The sequence below is a fragment of the Ceratotherium simum genome, chromosome 27, assembly GCF_057802395.1.
Source record: "Ceratotherium simum simum isolate JZ-2026a chromosome 27, ASM5780239v1, whole genome shotgun sequence".
NCBI classification, from domain to species: domain Eukaryota; kingdom Metazoa; phylum Chordata; class Mammalia; order Perissodactyla; family Rhinocerotidae; genus Ceratotherium; species Ceratotherium simum.
The window spans coordinates 16,708,323-16,728,600 of NC_141926.1; the positions used below are offsets into that span (position 1 = coordinate 16,708,323).

Here is a 20,278-nt window from a genome sequence, read left to right on the forward strand (position 1 = left end):
GATAGAGGGAGGGGAGGAGTCAAGGAATGGCCTCTAGAAGCAGGAAAAGGTGAGGAGATGGTTCTCCCCTGGAGCCTCCAGAGGGAATGCAGCTCTGCCAATGCATTTTAGACTTCTGATCTCCTGAATTGTAAGATAATAAATTGTGTGGTTTTTTTTTTGATTTTATTTATTTATTTTTTCCCCCCAAAGCCCCAGTACATAGTTGTATGTCATAGCTGCACAACCTTCTAGTTGCTGCATGTGGGACGCAGCCTCAGCATGGCCAGAGAAGCGGTGCGTGTGTGTGCGCGCCCGGGATCCGAACCCGGACTGCCAGCAGCGGAGCGCACACACTTAACCGCTAAGCCACGGGGCCGGCCCAAATTGTGTTGTTTTAAGCCTCTAAGTTTGTAGTAGTTTGTTACAGCAGTAATAGGAAAATAATACATCAATCACCGCTGATTTTATTTTCTTAACATGTTACAACAAATACTAATTAAAAGCAATTTAAACTTGGGACACTAGTTTTCAAATCTTTAAAGAAACAAGCATGATGAATGTAAAAGTCTGGCTAAATGAAACTTCTGACATATACTGGCACATCAAAAGATGGGAGAGCTGGTCGTGAGCATACAGTGCTTGTCCAGTCCCTTAACACCCATCAGCCTTTAGGTCTACAATGTCCACCCCACCTGGGGCTACTGGGCACTGGAAATGCACCAGTGTGAAATGAGATGTGCTGCAGGTGTAAAATACACCATGAATTTTATAAAGAAGAATGTAAACTATCTCATGAATAATTTTTTAATATTGATCACATGTTGAAATACTATTTTAGATATATTAGGTTAAATAAAACATATTATTAAATTAAATTTCAATTTTTTTTCCTTTTTGAACGTAAAATGGGAAAATTTAAATTACATTTGTGCATCATACTATGTTTCTATTGGACAGTGCTGCTCTAAACAGATGAATTCTATGTAATGATGTAACTAACACAATATAGATTATTTATCACGTCAATGGATATGTTATTCAGTAATGAGTATACCAACACAGTTGAGAGACTTAATGGGTTTATTTGTATATCTATTTATGCATTTTAAAATTAATATCTTCATTTGTTATAGTCACATCCTCCTAGAATCTGATTGCCACAATCTCAAGTTAAATTGTGATGAATTAAGTTAGACTTTGAAAAAAGATCTGGAGGGAAAGTGTAAGGGATTGTGGGAAAAACTGTTGACAGCTCAAAGGTGGCGTTTTTTTTCAAGGGGAAAGGTAGAGTTTTCTGTGGTGGATGAAAGTGATGTTTGCACATGTTTTGTTGCTTTTTTTTCCAAGAAAGGAAAGGTGGTCTATAAATATGAAGGCACTGTTACTAGGAAAACCTCAATTTTAGGTAATGTTTCTTTGTAAAATCAAAAACGTATTTTTCCCCTGGTGTAGGAATACTCACAGAGAAGGATTAGAACTAAAAAGAAGGGGCAGCTTGCCTGGATGAAATCATTCAACTGAAGCCATCAGGAAAAATGTAAGACTTCTTGATTCACTAACACAAATGCGTCTGGGTGAGAACAGAGCATGCTATCAAATGAATGATTAGCTTATAGCTGCCTGGACCATAGGTGAATTTTTATACAGTTTAGGAATATGGATAGAACTAGTATGACAACATCAACATTTGGGATACATATGCCTTTTTACCTTCAGGCAGTAAGGATAGTTTTGAATCACTTAGATCTTTTTGTCTTCTCACAAAGACCTCACATCTTTCTTTTCCTGAAGAAATAGAATTTATTTTGTAATCCAGTCAAAGTTTCATGAAGGCATCTAGCCAGTGTAATTTCCTGGACCAGATCAATGTTTGTAGGATCAAGAAATCTTAGGAAACTAAACAGAATCTGTAAGAAATTATATTTTGAGTGGTGATTACCTTAGAGTTCAGTGAGGAAAAAACTATATATGTATGTATTAGGAATATATATATAATATATGTTTGTATATATAGAATATGTGTGTGTATTAGGAATATATATACATATACAATGTATATATCAATACATATATATTATATATTATGTAATATATATATTATGTATATATACATATGTATCACACATATGTATTTCGAATATACCCATATAGTTATATAAATGCTAAAGCAAAGTGATGAATGTTTGATAAAAGATAGACTTTTGGGCCAGCCCCAGTGGCCTAGTGGTTAAGTTCAGTACACTCCACTTCGGTGGCTTGTGTTCGGTTCCCAGGCATGGACCTACACCACTTGTCTGTCAGTGGCTATGCTGTGGCGGTGGCTCACATACAAAAAGGGAAAGATTGGCAGTGGATGTTAGCTCAGGTCGAATCTTCCTCAGCAAAAAAAAAAAAAAAAAAGAAAGAAGACAGACTTTGCCTTCTGGGCACTCCATGCTATTTTGGGAATGCCAAATATCACCTAGGACAGGAGGTTTGTGGTTCGACCTCAGCCTGAGCAAATCTATATATTAAGGAAGTTTACACAAACATTAAAATTTCAATAAGTGAGTAAATGTCCTAAGTGATTCTTGGCAGGAAGATTTCTTAAATTGCTTGGATCATCCTCCTCCACCTCTGGTTCTTCACTCTATTTCTAGGGGCTGCCAAACCCAGCATCTCCTGCTTGGTGAAAGTATTGACCATCTAAAGTGGTCCATAATGAAATGGTGACTTTTGAAAAGGCTTCTCCACTTTCTGATAATATCCCTGTGTACATTTTTCATGTAGTATATGGACAGGGAAGTTATCAGGGAATAGGGAGAGCTTTTCAAGGAACACTTGGACTGGATGGAAGTCAGCTATCAGAGGCTAATATCCAACTGCACTTCTATTGGCAAATGTCCTGTTTCTTTCCCAATGGAAAATGGAATGTAAATTTCTTGGCTTGCCAAGGGCATAAAAATATCCCATTCATTAAAATAACTTGGCTTTCGTTCTTCAAATAAATAATTCCCTTGATTTCTTAGATAGGATACCAATAGACACAAATGCACTTAGACAGAACCTAGTGTAAGTGGTTACCCCAAATCCAGGATTGTTTTTATATTTGTAGACCATGCACCTCCAGCCTAAGTGCTCTTGATTAAAGTTGTCCAGGCATGAGGCTGAGTGAGGACACACCTGCTTTACCTGCCTTGGGGCGTTACTGAGACTGGTTGGCTTTTCCAGGGCCATAAAACTTTTTATTATTTTTCTGCATATATTATGCCATGGAACCGTGTGGCCTTCTGGGACTTCTGTTACTTATAAAATGACCCAACATTTTTGTTGGCTGAAGTGCTGGGTGAGAATTGCTCATCACTCTTGCAGAGCAACTGGAGACCTCTTTTGGGGTTCATTGGTTAACTGGAGGGCAGTTAATGAATCAACGAAGGAAATGTTAACATTAAATTAAACTGTGTGAGGAAGGATTCCTAGGAGCATCAGATGAGCTAGATGCAGTCAGGGAATTGAGTCAGAATGCAGGGAAAGAACCAAGTGCTTTGTTCTTTTCTAAGGCATGCAGAACTCATTAATGTTGATGGAAATGAAATCCACAGGGCTGAGTGCCTCAAATAAGTCAGAGGTTGGAAACCTTTTGGCTCAACTTTATAGGCCAAAGAATTTCTCTAAAGAGAAGCTTGCTTGACCTACTGTGAGAACATTCATTATTTTCATAAATAATCAATATGCATATTTCTACATATAGTTTCATCACATTTTTTAAAATCCAGCTTCTTAATGGCATAGAGATTATGGGTGGATTAAAACCAAAAGCTTAAAATTTGCTCCCAGAGGATATGGAATTGGTTTTAGAAGAAAGTAATCTTTGGGCTGATACTTAAGTCATAGGACCAGGTGTCTCTTCTTGGTAGGTCCTACTGAATTCTTAATATTCTCAATGATTATAATTGGGCCATTCAGAGCAGGCAAAAGAATGACAGGCAATATAATGCAGAAATTATAAATCAGGCCTTGGAATCAGCATATCAGATGCTAAATCCTTACTAATTTCATTCCTATTTGACATAGTAGAATTTAGTGGTATATAGTATAACAAAATAGTTTACTTCTACTAAATAGAATTTATTTACTAAATAGAATTACATTCTAATAAATGTAATTTAGTACATATAATAGAACAAAATAATTGTGCAAAGGTTTATTCAGCTCTTTTGGTTGTAAAGACTAGAGAGTCACCTATTTCAATAATTAAAAAAATTTTACTGTAGCAGTATACATTTATTCTTGAGGAAGATAGTCTCTCGGAAACCCAAGAGCAAGGTTCATGGCAGAACAGTCTCCATAGAAAATGGAATAGGAACTGGGAAATGGTTTGGAATCCAAGACAAGTCTGGGACCCTCAGAAGTGGGAGTCTATTAATTTCACTCCAGGGGACCAACTTTAATATGAAGACACAATGCATCCAGTGTCTTCTCTATGGCTGCCAAACAACCTGCTTTTTCTGTATTTCACTATTCAGGTTCCTAGAGGTGTTCTAGTCTGTTTGGGTAAGCATTTATTGGCCATGCCACATCTTAGCCCAAGGAACAGTCTATGGATTGGCTGGCCATGGGGTGGGTCTTTGCCCCTAGCCCAAACATGGGTGGTCACTAAGGGAGATATCCCTTCAGCAGGGAGAATGAATGGATGGCTTACTTTTGCTAGAGTTGTGGGTATGACTAGCACAACGATTGATGTGTCTGATAGTCCTTGGGAGTTTGTTACGTTTGGGCTTGACCTACATACCATCTTATTTTCTGACATTTCTCCACAGTCAATGGGACACAGGTGGAAAGAAGACAAAGACTTCTTTATCTGAGAGCACATCTTCTGAATGTCCATTCCAGGAAACTCAGATACCTTTTCTAGGTAAGACTCAACTTTTTAAACTATTCACCTTATAAATGTAAAACATAGAGATTTTCCTACAGGTAAGTGACAGAGCAGAATCAATCTTAGGCAAAAGGGTCAAGAAGACAATGAGATTTTGTTGTCAGGGTCATTCTTTCTTCTCCAACTCAGAGACATTTTACACTCTAGTAAATTAAAGGCAGCTATAGTTTGGTAGGAAGAGGATATGGCTTAGAGTCAGGAGATACCTTTAAATCACACCTTTGCCCCATATCCTATAGCTTTGGGTAAATAAATGAGCTTCTCTGACCTTTAATTTCCTCATTATAAAATGTAACTACTGGGGCCGGCCCCGTGGCCTAGTGGTTAAGTTCAGTGTGCTCCACTTTGGAGGCCTGAGTTCAGTTCCCGGGCATGGACCTACACCACTTGTCAGCGACCATGCTGTGGCAGTGCCCCACATACAAAATGGAGGAAGATTGGCATAGATGTTAGCTCAGGGACCATCTTCCTTAAGCAAAAAGAGGTAGATTGGCAACAGATGTTAGCTCAGGGTCAATCTTCTTCAGCAAAAAGAAAAAATGTAAGTATCATACAAGGTTGTTTTAAATACTATCTGAAAGAGACAGGCATACAGTGGGTGATTATTTAATAAATACTTAAAAAAAATGAGAGTTAGAAGGAGCACCTTAGCACTATCATTTTATAGATTGGAAACTGGGGTCCAGATATGTTATTTCACTTTTTTAAATTCAGCCAACTACTTAATTGCGGTTAAAACTAGAACCCAGGTCTCCTGACTTCCTAGGCTAATGGTGTTGCAAGCTCCTTCTAAGTCTCTCCACTATTCTCAAAACTTGCTCTTTAGAAAGATTGTGTGAATGCACGTAAAGTTATAGCTTCGGTTTCTTTCAATGAACAAAGCATATGTTTATAATCAGACTAAAAATTCCTGAAGTTATTTTTTTAAAAAAAGAAAATATCTGATTCTTATTTACTGTGAAGAGTGAATAAAAGTTAAATAGCCTGAATTGCAAACTGTCCTAGAGGAACACGTGTTTTAATAGCAACTCAAGGCTTAAAGGAGTGAAACTCCTTAGTGAGGCATCCCTGGGCCTGCCTGGCCTCCTGCAGTCACTCTGGCCACCGGCTTACCTCCTGTGGCTCTAAGCCCCAGCACAAAGCCAAGCCTTCTAATTGGTAGTCAGATGCTCCAGACTGAACGACCATGAAACCCAAGATGGTCTGGGCTCACCTGGCTGAACATCACAATCCAGAAGTGTGCTCCATGCCATACATTCCTCTGCCTCGTGGCCAAAACAAGGCATGGGGCAGTGGAAAGTTTGTGTAATTCATTATATTTTCAATTACCAAGGAGTTGACTTTTAAGAAATGTTTGAGTACTAGATTCCAGATCTTCTCAGTAGAATGCAATTGGCTTGTCTGCATAATTATTTTCTTTGCCCAGGAGTGAAAGATTTTCAAAACCTGTCTTCCTTCTTCCACTTATTATAATTCCCTCACAAACACATGTTGTCTATTTTGTGCAAAGCACCATGGGAGATACAAAATGGTATTTGATGCTCTCTTTCCTAATGGAGTCCATTTTCTTGTTGAGATGAGAGTGAATGCTCCATGAGGTCTGGGACCTTGTCTGTTTATTCACTCTTGGGGTTCAGTGCCTAGAACAGTATCTGGCACAGAATAGGCACTCAGGAAATATTTGTCTAATGCATGAATGAATATATCTATATCAAACATTAATCATAGCTAACGTTTATGTCTGCTAGTTTTCTAAGTACAGCTGCTGCCTCATTCCATCCTCACAACGCTATGAGGTAGGAACTATTAACATACCCATTTTGAAGATTGGGAGACTGAGGCTTAGAGAGATTAAATAGCTATCCCAAAGTTGCCCAGGAGTGATCTAGGGATTTATACCAAAGTAATCTGACTCTGAAGTCCGTGCTCTTAGCCACTATGTTGCTCCTGCATGTTATGCTACCTTCTTCCTTGGGGCAAAAGACACTCCTTCCATGTTTTTAAAATTAAAACTGAGGGGTGTTTATAATGGAATCACATTTGTGGCATAAACAGCAAGCGAGCTGGAAAGTTTTGCGGAGTCTGAAACAGATGTGAGACCACAACCACCCCGAGGGATAGGAAGGATTTAACAGGCGAGAAGTAGAGTTCATCTCCCGTTGACTTCTGGGAGAAAAATGACCTTGAAAATCCTCTTTATAATATGATTATGTTATAATCTCATAAAACATTATAATATTATTTTTCATCTTTCACCCGGTTTCAACATCTTAAACAGTTCATGTGGGTGAGAATCCAGTCTCATTCAGATATTTCCTCAGCACTAGCGTGATGCCTTCCTATTGATCAAAAGGAGTTGAATTGTCACTAGGATGGTGAGCTTGAGGGGTTGGGGAAAGCTAACTACACCAAAATATCCTTGCCAAATTTGAATTCTGATAAGCTTGCCTCTTTCGTGCTTTTCTCCAACTTTTCTCATTCTAAGAAATCCTAAAGGAAAAAAACAAAAACAAACCACCACTATTCATATGAAATCATTTTTGGCATCTTCCGAGTTTTCTCTAGGTTCCGGCCCAAGCCAAACTGCTGTTCTTTTCTACCTGCATTCTTCCTACACTTGAGGGATTTCAAGAAATGTCCTTCATGTGTTGGACTTGTGTTAATTTTCTCTAGCTTATTGATTTTTTCCTGAGGTTAAGAACATTTTGCAAATGTGCAAGTACCAAAAGTATTTTGCACACAATGAAATAGGTTTTAAAAAAAATCAGATCAGATTCTGAATATTTCCCCAAGGAAAAGAAGTGCACAAAATAGTCAAATGATTAATTGAAAAACAAAGCAAAGGAACTAAAATATCTCCCTGAACTAGTTCCTAAGGTATGCTTTTTTTCCATTAGGAAACACTGACGAGTCTGCACTGTTTTTTTTTGAAGTGAAACTGTGATGGGAAAATTAATAACTGAATTCGCTGTGTATTTCACACTAACATTAACATTCTTTTTCTTGCCAAACATTTTGCTATGAGCTCAGGCATTTATCCTCTATGCATTTTCCAGCCACTTCAGGTGTTCATCTTTTTTATTCCCAATAAATATTCTACTAAATTTTCTTTTTTTTTTTTTTCAAATTTTATTTATTTTTTTCCCCCAAAGCCCCAGTAGATAGTTATACGTCACAGCTGCACATCCTTCTAGTTGCTGTATGCGGGACGCTGCCTCAGCATAGCCGGAGAAGCAGTGCGTCGGTGCCCGCCTGGGATCTGAACCCGGGCCGCCAGCAGCAAAGCACGCGCACTTAACCGCTAAGCCACGGGCCGGCCCATATTCTACTAAATTTTCAAGTCAATCTTCATGAAAGGTAGAGCAGGTCACCATATCTTTGTAGAGATTGATAATAAGAGCAAATTTTCTTTTGTTCGTCCATAATAAATAACACAAACTCCTGGTTTGAATTTTACTCCATTAAGTAGGGTCTCCTGAGGATCTGATGTTGATAAACAAGTCAATTTTGGAAATGCTTGGTATCCGAAGAAGAGTGGCAAACTATGTATGACCTAACTGATAAGTTGATAAAATGATTGAAATTGCTAAATTGACAAAATGACCAAAGTTGATGAATTGATAAGTGAACATTTCTTGGGCTATATATGCAAAGCCAACTTCAAATTGAGATTCGTCGTCTCTTAAACAGAGGTGGAGATGTAGGGGCTCGTTAGCAATGTGCTTCTTGACTCTCTGCCATAAACCACGGACGAGAATGAGCTCTTCCCAGCCTGTTGTTCTTTCTGACTTACTCTGACCAGGCAAGAATCGGACTTTCACACCCAAATCAGTCAGTCTTTGTAACTGACTCTGCTGCATTGTGCCCCACAGCAGTGCCACCATATAATATTACTCCTGGCTTACTTTGGAGTTAACACAAACTTTTCTTTCTCTGGATCTCATCTTGCTGAAAAACACTCCCCATTCCTGTAAGATCTAATTATAGCTATTGGCATAAATCAAACTCAAAAATGTTGATAGGACTTTATCTCAGGGACTCAGAGGACTGTAAAGAAACACGAATAATAGTAGTATAAACATCAGTAAAAATAGTAGTAAAAGTAGTAAGAATAGTAAAAGTGATAGTTAATGTTTACTGAATGCCTTCTACCCGGGCACAGTGCTAAGCACTTGATGTGCAGTAACAACTTCCTTTTACAGAAGAAGAAACCAAAGCTCAGAGAGGTGAAATAATCTGCTCCAAACCTCACACAGTCTCAGTGAAGGAGCTGGGAAATGCATTTTTCTTTCGAGTTTAGCAGAACTCGCCATCTGGGTGTGTTTTTTTAAGAGGGGAGGTTTTTGACTCTCATTTCAATTTCCCACTTTTCGTTGGATAGATTGAGTTTTCTTCTCCGGGTTTAAAAGCTTTATATTCTATTTTTATTCTTATGGTGGCTGTTCTTCGCTTAAGCCCATTGTCGTATTTATTTTCTTCTATTGATTGCTGCAACTTTTCAATGTCCATATTTCCCCTGAACCAGACAAGCCTCTCTTGTCATTTTGCTCTCTTTCCCCACCACTTCTTATGCCAATATTTTCTGGACTAATTCTAGGGCATATATTATATTTTTTTTTGTTTTGGTCCTAGCCTTTTAAAGATGACTTTCAGGTTGTTTAAGTCTTCTACTCCTTCACTGATTTGTTTTTGTCTGCTTATTCTATCAGTTACAGAAAGAGATATGTTAAAATCTCCTACTATGATTGTGGATGTTCTATTTTTTCTTTTAGATTTTTCAGTTTTTGCGTTATAGATTTTGAACCTATAGTAATAGATGACCAAATGTTGAATAATCATGTATTCCTGGTGAATTGAATCTTTATTGTTGTGAAATGCTCCTTTTCATCTTTAGTAAAGCTTCTTACCTGAAAGTCTATTTTGTGTGATATTAGTATACGTATACTAGGTTTCATTTGACTGATGTTCAGCATGTTTTAGCTTTGTCTATCATTTTATTTTTAATTTTTTTGTGTTTTTTTAGTTAAGGTATATGTTATGGATTGAATGTTTCTGTCCCCTCCCCCCCAAATACATACGCTGAAATCCTAACCCCTATTGTGACTGTATTTGGAGATGAGTCTTCTAAGGAAGTAATTAAGGTGAAATGAGGTCATAACGGTGGAGCCCTGATCTGAAAAGATTAGTATGCTTATAAGAAGAGACATTAGAGAGATTGTTGTTTCTTTCGGCACTCACCCAGAGAAAAGACCATGTAAGGACATAGCAGGAAGGTCGCTATCTATAAGCTAGGGAGAGAGCTATGACCAGGAACCTTGATCTTGGGCTTCACAGTCTCCAGAACTGTGAGAAAATAAATTTCTGTTATTTAGGCCACCCAGTCTATGGAGTCTACGGTATTTTATTATGGCAGCCAAAGCTCATTAATACAAATTTTGGTACCAAGAAGTGGGGTGCTGCTCTAACAAATACCTAAACACGCAGAAGTGGCTTTGGAACTGGGTAATAGTTAGAGGCTGGAAGAGTTTTGGGGTGCATGCTAGAAAAAGTCTAGATTGCTTTAAAGGAAGTGTTGATAGAATATGGATGTTAAAGGCAATTTTGGTGAGGTCTCGGAAGACAATGAGGAACAGGTTATTAGAAACTGAAGGCAAGGTGATCCTTGTTACAAAGTGGCAAAGAACTTGGCTGAATTGCGTTCCAGTGTTTTGCGGAAGGTAGAATTGAATTTGGGTGATGAATGAATTGGATGTTTAGCTGAGGAGATTTCTAAGCAAAGTGTTGAAGGGGCAGCTTGGTTTCTCCTTACTGCTTACAGTAAAATTCTAGAGGAGTGAGATAAAGAGAAGGAATTATTAAGCAAAAAGGAACCAAAACTTGAAGATTTGGAAAATTCTTGACCTATTGATATTGTGAAAAATGAGAAACTACATTCTGAAAAGGACTGTAAGAGTGTGGCTGAACAACCATTTAATAAAGAGATCATGGGTACCTCATGGATTTAATCAACCATCTCAGCAGAAGTCAGGAATAGAGATGGGATTATACCAGCAGAGACACTGGCAGTTTGAACCACAGGGGACAGAGGAAGTGGGACGGAATGAAGGAAGGCTGTCTGACTTCTGGGATTCTACGGGACTGGACAACAGTGTTGTTCAGCTGCAAACATCGTTTATTCTTCAAGAAAAGGAAAGTTTAACCCTGAAGGTGATGCAGAGATCATCAGGGCTGCCACTCCCACCACAGGCTCGGAGGGCAAGGCTGCTTCCTCCTTGGTTTCAGAGGGTTGGGCTGCCTCCTTGGTTTCAGCAGGCTAGCTGTGGGGGCCTTAAGTCCAATGACAAGTGTCCTTGTAAGAGTGAGGCAGCAGAAGATTACATACAGGCACACAGAGGACAAGGTAAAGTGGCCACAGCTGCAGAGACTGGAGTGACGCAACCACGAGACAAAGAAGAGCTGGAGCCACTAGAAGCTGCAAGAGGCAAGGACTGGACTCTCCCCTAGAGCCCTCAGAGGGAGCGTGGCCCTGCCGACACCTTGATTTCGGACTTCTGGCTTCTAGAACTGTGGGAGAATAAATTTCTGTTTTTAATGCCACCAAGTTTTTGGCAATTTGTTGTTATAGCAGCTGCAGGAAAGGAATACAACCCACTACCCTTTCTAAGGTGATTCTCCCCTTCTCTCCCAGCCATTTGTAGTTCCATTATCTTGTTTATTTCACGTTGAGTTTAACCTCATTTCTCTGGGCCTTAGCTTTCTCATTTATAAAATGAGGTGGTTGCTCTAGATACATTACAATTATAACTTGCCTGTTAGAAGGCATGAGCCAAAATAAATGACCCCTTCAAACTCTATTTTATCAGAATATCCTCTCCCCAAATTCACACTTACAAATAGCCCATTAATTTTGTTCGGCAGGTTTTTTGTTTTTATTTTAATTTACACCTAGATAAACAGGAGCGAGCAGCACTTTTCACAAGAAAGAAAGAAAGTAGGAGGGAAACTTCTATTTCCCTCAGCTTCTGTTTCTGGTGTCCAATTTCTGGCTTAAGGACCGTCAGCCTCTGAAGCCCCAAGGATCACTTTTCAAGAATTGTTTGGTGTTGCTGGATACTCCTGGCAAGTTTATTGCACAGACAAGAATAATGGGAGAAAAGTTGGGAAAATGGAAATTGGTAAGGGGAAGGAATAATAGATAAAAGAGATAAAGGAGGGAGAAATAAAAGCAGGTAGTATGGTAAGGGAAAAGACTGGAAAGTGGTATTTTGTGGAAAGAAGCTTGTGATGACCCCACTGGATGTATGCAGATTACCCTGTTAAACACAGCACTATCATTGCAGCCACTATGGAAAACAGTATAGAGATTTCTCAAAAAATTAAAAATAGCAATCCCATATGATCCAGCTATCCCACTACTGGCTATTTATCCAAAGAATATGAAATCAATTCAAAAAGGCTTATGCACCCCTATGTCCATTGCAACATTATGCACAATAGCCAAGACTTGGGAGCAACCCAAGTGCTCATCAACAGACGAATAGATAAAGAAGATGTAGTATATATATACAGTGGAATACTACTCATCCATAAAAAAGATGAAATCATGCCATTTGCGACAACATGAAAGGACCTTGAGGGTATTATGCCAAGTGAAATGAGTCAGACAGAGAAAGACAAACACCGAATGATCTCTCTCATATGTGGAAGATAAACAAACAAACACATAGATAAAGAGAACAGATTAGTGGTTACTAGAGGAAAGGGGGTTAGGGAGAGGGCAAAAGGGGTAAAGGGGCCCGTGTGTATGGTGACGGATAAAAACTAGGCTCTTGGTGGTGAACTTGATGCAGGCTATACAGAAACTGAAATATAATAATGTACACCTGAAATTTACACAATGTTAAAAGCTAATATGATCTCAATAAAATTAAAAAAACAAAGAAGAAATTCTCTAAAATACAAAACAAAACAATGCAAAAAAACCCTTAGCACCATCATATTAAATTATGTTATTAAAAAAAGGGCATTTCAGGAGTATTAGGTTGTTGAGTTATGAAAGTTACAAATGGCTTAACTTTTAAGGGCATGGGTTGGATGAGAATCCACCTTCTCTTAGCTCTGTGACCCTAACTTCTTTAAGCTGTCATTTCCTCATCTGTGAAATGAGCATCCTAATAGTAGCCCCTTCATAGGGTACTTCTGGGGATTAAATAAAATATTCATAGTTAAAACCTTGCACATTGTAGTACTCAATAAGTGTTAACCACTTTCAATATTATTATCATTGTTATAATTATTATTATTGGCATACTAAGTCAGTAACAGAAAATTATAAGCCTCATATTCTAATTCAGCCCTAACTGGAAATTATAACTCAATCTAGCAGCTACAGGTGTCAATTAGCAGTTTAATGAAGAGCTAGTTGTCATAAATTTAAATTATACCTATCTGTATTTAGTTTCATTTTACAGTAAAATTGAGTTATTCCCAAGTCTGTTTGCTAAGAATGGAAAAGAGCTTTCCTATAATAGAAAGAAGTTTTGTTTAGTAGTTTTAAGGACCTTGATCTCTAACTTGGAGACCTTCTAACTTTAAACATGGTTGTAGAATGTAACCTGTGTGCATCATTGTTTGCTGCATGAAGTTGCATTTGCTTGTTGTATGTTGGTTAAAGTACATTATATTTGTTAGAATATGTTTGTTGTAGGAATTGCATTTACCCACCAAGACTTATGATCTACATACCAGCACTATAATCCTTAGCTTGCTACTCATAATTTCTGACTTGAATCTGTGACTTCAGTAGAATATCAGTAACCTTTATCTCTGCAGGCATATTTATAATAAATCTAATTATTCTAACAGATGTAATTGGTAAAGCAGATGCAAGACTTTGTCACTAGAAATAAAGCATTTTAGAAATAACGTTATGTCTTTACAAGATGTCTTCCAAGGAAGACGAATCTGTAAATTTCTTCGTGTCATCAGAATTTATATTATTATTCTGGAGTAGGAGGTCATTATTCCTATTTTGCCAAAGAGTACAAGGGGATCAGTGGCTTCATTAAGGCCAATAGCTGCTCTCTGGTGTGACCAAGACCATAACCTGAATCATCTATTACAAATTCTCTTTCCAGTCTATGACAGTGCTGTACAAAATTGAAATACTTACATGACACCAAAAAAACTAGTGTGTCCTAAATCAGACATCAACCTTTATACAGTCTCTGGATATGAGAGCTGCTCAGGAATTAATAAAGATTATTTGCCTTATTGGATGGAATGCTAAGAAGTTATTTTGGTTGGATTGTGAGCATTTATTAAAGTCTCTATGTGAACAGCAATAAAAGTGTACTACCTATTAAAAGTTACCTATTTGCTTATTTTGCCCACCATTTTCAGATATGAGCTTTGGCATTTCAACAAAATTAATGACCAATTTATTTTGGGTCACCAATTCCTTGCAGTTGATTATTTTTCCCCAGAAATTTCTCTAAGCCAAGTCTTATAGCCAAAATAATTCTTCAACAAAAAGTAATAATTGAGAATAGAGATAATAACTCCATCAAGTCATATGACATAGAAGAAGCTGTCAGTGTTCAACAAATGAAGAGGATAAATGAATGGTTTATGTGTAAAAGAGTAAATGAATGTCAATAAGAAGTAATACACTCACATTCCATCTGCCAGAAATATCACTTTCGGTGGTTGGGGGGAATACCCATTATTGAAATAGTTAAGTGAATATGGAGAAATCTGGAGACTAAAATATTAAACAACCAATCAGCATGTTAATGTCTATTCTGTGCATGACATTTCCATAGACTCTGTGGGAAATACGGACGTGAGTAAGGCACAGCTACTATTTCCAAAGACTTCATAATTTGATTTGTAAAGCAATATTTGATATAGAAATAACAAAACTTTAGAGTGTGAATCAAAAGAGAAAATTTTACAACTGGAAGAGACCTTAGAGATGACCTAGCCTAATCTTCATGGTAAAAGAAATAATTTAATGAGACCTTAAAATGAGTTGGCTTTTTATAATGGTAACTGACGTGACAGGTTCACTCCTTTCATATTTTTTATTTTCTCCCTTCATACCAAGTGCTACTTTCTCAGTTGACCATATGAATTGAGTTATGAATTCCATTCATAATTCATTGAGTTATGAATTCCATTCATAATTCATTGAGTTATGAATAAGAATTGAGCTTTCAATTCCTATGTTGAAATCCTGACACCCAGGGTGAAAGTGTCAGGAGGTGAGGCCTTTGGGAAGTGATTAGTTCCTGAGGGTGGAGTTCTCATGGGTGGGATGAGTGCCTTATTAAAGAGATCTCACAGAGCTCTCTGGCCTTCTTTAGTCATCTACCAAAGGTGTCGTTTACTTTGGAAGGCTTTTGATTTTAGCTCTCTCTCCAAATATACAAGAAGAGGGGTGGGTAAACTTCAAGTTTCGGAGTGGCAGCTCTTTTATCTCCATAGCCTATAACTCCTTCATCCAGCCAAAGGGAGGATTCTGCTCAATGGGATGGTTAAGACTGTTTCTGGGGAGAGGGCAGCAAATATTCAGGAAGGCCAAGGATTAAGAGCTGTTTCAATGATCCCACTATTCTTACTCTGAGAAGCCCAGGAATGACATGACTGTCCCTCTTTGGAAGTCTCCTAACCTGACGCTCATGGACTTCCAGAGATCTGGCAACTCTCTGAATACACATGAGGGCATTTCCTTCTAGAGAAAGAGTGTCTAGCTTTGCTCAATTTATCACCGATGTCTGTTATCCTCCAGAAGTTAAGAACCACTTATTTCTCTAAAGCCTGGTGATACGATAGAATAAAGTGGAACCTAAGTATACCTTGTTTCCAAGGATAAAGTTCAGACAGTTCATTTATTGATTCATGACAAACAAACAAACATTGAGGAAAAGGATGGATAGCTTTAGGGCTTTGGGGGACATGGTTACCTGAATTTGGTTCCTTTTCTCTCTATAGGGAGAGCCTGTGGGGGTTAAGGACCTGAGGTTTCCACACTCAGGCCTAAGGGGGCAGAGGATGTTTCTCCTTCCAGCACCCACGAGAGTCCAACCATTGAGAATTCTCCAAACCACAACTGGAGTCCCAGTGAGCTGTTAAGGATAAGTAGCATCAAATCTCAGGGTTTCATAGGTGAGGGAAAAATAATATCAGGCAGATAACGTAGAGCACAAGTCCAGTGGAACAGAATTGTTGGAAGAGCAGAAGAATGATTGAGTTAAAAAAAATGAACTTCACTTAAGTGCAGCGGATAAAAGGCTTCTTTGAATTTGACAACATGATTTCTGAATTAAACAACTCAGTAGATGAATTGAAGATAGGATGGTGGTTGTTGATGCCTGAATTGGTCAGTTGGATGATCAGCTGCAAGAATTGTCTCCAAGCACAATTGGACACCCTAATTGAAAATGCGGGGTCCAGTCTGGTGGCATAGTGGTTAAGTTCCATGCGCTGGGCATCAGTGGCCCGGGTTCAGGGGTTTGGATCCTGGGTGCGGACCTATACCACTCGCCAAGCCATGCTGGGGCAGCGAGCCACATACAAAATAGAGGAAGAGGAGCACAGACGTTAGCTCAGGGCCAATCTTCCTCAGGAAAAAAAAAGAAAGAAAAGAAAAGAAAATGCAAGCAACTTGCATGTGTGATTTGAAGATCCTTACCATGGAAATAATCAGTGTAACCAAAGGGAAAAAAGACCAGATGGAGAATAAGCATAATTAACAAATACTAGAAAAACATTTGTCTGAAGTAAATAAAGTCCTGAGACTGTTGATTGTAAAAGCTGCCCAAATTATGGGCTTTACTGATGAGAAACTGGTAAGAAAAGGCACATCCCTAGGCATATACTGACGAGGTCCTGGAACTGTAATAATGAAGAGAATATTATAAGCTTCTAGGCAGGAAGAACAAACAACCAACCAAAGCACATATCATTGAAGCATTGGATAATGGCATCCTTTTTCATTTTTCGGTTGAATTTACTGAAAGCTGACAGATAGTGGAATAGCATCAATCAAAGAGTTGCAACCCAAATATTCTCAAATAAGATGTCATTCGCCTGTCAGAGTGAAAGAAAGATATGTGAGCATAAATAAGAATTCAGAGAATATATCAACCATGCACTCTTTTTAAAAGTCCTTGCGAAAATACTCTGAACAATAAATGGACCACAACAGAAATATTTAGATGGAGAAAATATAGAGGCAAGGCAACAGTGGTGAGCAATAAATGTCCCCTTCGTCCCTCCCTCCCTCCCTTCCTCCTTCCCCCCTTCCTTCCTTCCTTCCTCCCTTCTTGTTTCCATCTATACATCTATCTGAATAAGAATATAATACCTCAAAATGTGATCCAGAAGTACTATGCGGGGTCTTTGAAACAGGAACAATATGCTTTAAGGAAGTTTCTTTTCTTTGTTTTCAAACCACTTTATTGAGTATATGTATTTCATGTATACAACTTGATGAGTTTGGAGATAGACACCTGTGAAACCATCACCAAACTCAATACCATAAACATATCCATCACCTCCAAAAGTTTTCTCCTGCCCTCTTTGTTTTTATTTTTTATTTTTGTGATAAGAACACTTAATATGAAATTTAGCCTCTTGGCAAACTTTCAAGTGTACAAGTAACAATACTGCCCAGTATTGTTTACTATAGGTACTGTAGTGTACAGCAGATCTCTAGGACTTATTCATCTTGCATAACTGAAACTTTGTACTCTTTGACCAACACCTTCTTGTTTCCCCTCCCCCCAGCCCTAAGTAGCCACCCTTCTATTCTCTGCTTCTATGAGTTTGACTGTTCTAGATTCCTCATATAAGTGGGATCATTTAGTATTTGTTCTTCTGTGTCTGGCTTATTTCACTTACCATAATATCCTCCATGTTCATCCATGGTGTTGCATATGACAGGATTGCCTTCTTTTTTAAGGCTGAATAATATTTCATTGTATGTGTATACCACATTTTCTTTATTCATTCATCTGTCGATGGACGTATAGATTGCTTCCATGTCTTGGTTATTGTGGATAATGATTCAATGAACATGGAAATGCAGATATCTCTTTGAGATCCTGCTTTCAATTCCTTGGGATATATTCCCAGACACGAGATTGCTGGATCATATGGTAATTGTGTTTTTAATTTTTGAGGTACCTCCATACTATTTTCCATAGTGGCTGCATCAATTCACATTCCCACCACCAGCATATAAAGATTCCCTTTTCTCCACATCCTCACCAACATTTGTTATCTTTTGTTTGTTTTTGTAATAGAAATCCTAACAGGTGTGAGGTCATATTTCATTGTGGTTTTGACTTGCATTTCTCTGATGATTAGTGATGTTGTGTATATTTTCATATACCCGTTGACCATTTGTATGTCTTCTTTGGAGAAAGAGCTATCTATTCAGGTTTCCAATAAACCTTATTTTGAATAAGTCCTATTGAGGTTTTTTTCTTTTTTTTCTTTTTTGCTGTTGGGGGGTTTGAGTTCCTTATGTATTTTGGATATTAACCCTTTATCAGCTATATGGTTTGTAAATATTTCCTTCCATTCTGTAGGTGGCTTTTTCACTTTATGGATTGTTTCCCCTGCTATGCAGAAGTTTTTGTTTGAAATTTCTAATATGTACTACACTAACTCAGAAACACTTAGGAGTTGGTGATTGCATAGATCAGCGGGAAGTAGAAGCATTCCAAGGTTTTCATTTGGGGCAGACGGTGAAGGAGGGGAGGAGAGAGGAGAACGAAGATATTCTATGGGCCTCACCTTATTGGAGTTGAGGAGGAAGTAGAGGTGACGTAGAGCATCCTGGTGGGGTAAAGAGCAGTTAGAGACATAGTTGACAGAGAATGTAGACTAGGGTTCAAATAAAATGTAGCTATATGCTATTTACAAGAAAATAAAACCTCATTTAGGCAATATTATTGGCTAAAATTAAAGATGGAACAAAGAGATAAATTCAAATAAAAAGAAAGAAGGAGTGTGTGGTGGAACTTGGCAGCTGTTTTGTGGTCCAATCACATAAAGATAAGAACAAGGATAGAAGGTCTTAATAGTGGGATTACAGGCTGAGTTGGGTCAGCATGACCTGTGAAGGAAGAGTCCATTATTGTCTGAAACTCAAAACCAACTGCAATATTTGATGCAATTTGGATTGTGTTTCTGTGAACGTCTGACCACTCAAGAACGCTGTTCTTAGAACATATGTAGCTTTGTGACATAAATGCATGCTAGTTAAACAGTATAAAGACTTACATGGAAAGTAAGTCTAAGACTCCATTTCTCAACAGGAGGGCATTCATTAGTCATTCTTTATAAGACCCAGAACAACTATTTTACGACATGAGTGCAGTTTGCTTTATGCAACAAATGGCAATATTAATGACAGACAATGTCAAATTTAAAGTTAAATGCCCTGAAGAGGTACTTTATATAATAATAAAAGGAACAATTTATGAAGTGTATATTACATTTATTAATCTGTTTGTACCAAACAGCATAGCAGCTAACTATACAAAGCAAAATATTTTAGGACAGAGGCAGAATTTGAAAAAAGTAAAATTATTGTGGAAGACAAAATATTTATTTTCCAGAATTGGACAAGTCTAGTAAAAAACAAGAAAAGGACGCATAGGAAAGAAGGATACAATCAATAAACTTTATTTAATAGACATATATTAAACCTTCCATCCTTTGAAGTGAGAATAAATATTTTTCACATATGTTCACAGAACATTTACAGAATAGATCTTGTTCTTGTACTGTACTTGGTCTCAGAAATTCAATAAAATTGAACAAAAATAATAAAAAGTTGGCCTAAAATTTTAGTCCCTTTAGATGACATTTGTATCAAATAAAATATTAAAAGGAAAATTACAAACTATATTGAAACAGTGAAAAGGAGGGGACTTCACATCTAAACCTTTAGAAGCCATCAAAGTCTGTACTCAGAGGAAAATTTTTAGCTTTTAATGCTATCATTATTAAAGAATAAAATCAAATAGGTGCAATAATGACTCCACGTAAGTAATCAGCAAAGGAAAAACAAAATAAACCAAAAGAGATGAGTTGTAAGAAATAAAAACCGAAATTAATGAGCAAAAAATTAACAAAAATTGAGAAAAAGGATAAACAAATCCAAAAGTAAATTTTTAAATACTCATAAAGTAGATGAGCATCTCACAGCCCTGATTAAGGAAAAAAGTGAGAAAGAGTAAAGATGAAGAACAATAAAAGAAACAATCACAGAGAGAAAAGCTTAAAATAATTATAATATAAAAATGCATGCTTCAGGATACAAAATCAACATGCAAAAATCAGTTGTGTTTCTATACACTA

At 37.6% G+C, this 20,278-nt stretch overlaps 1 long non-coding RNA gene across 2 annotated transcripts in view; it reads left to right on the forward strand.

Moving 5' to 3' along the window:
• The first annotated feature begins 1,436 nt into the window (after positions 1–1,436).
• LOC147913430 (uncharacterized) overlaps positions 1,437–20,278 on the forward strand; it is a 96,424-nt gene continuing 77,582 nt past the window's right edge. For both annotated transcript variants that reach the window (XR_015548667.1, XR_015548668.1), the window contains exons 1-2: positions 1,437–1,519; positions 4,782–4,876. This is a non-coding gene — a long non-coding RNA (uncharacterized LOC147913430). The remainder of the gene's footprint in view (positions 1,520–4,781; positions 4,877–20,278) is intronic.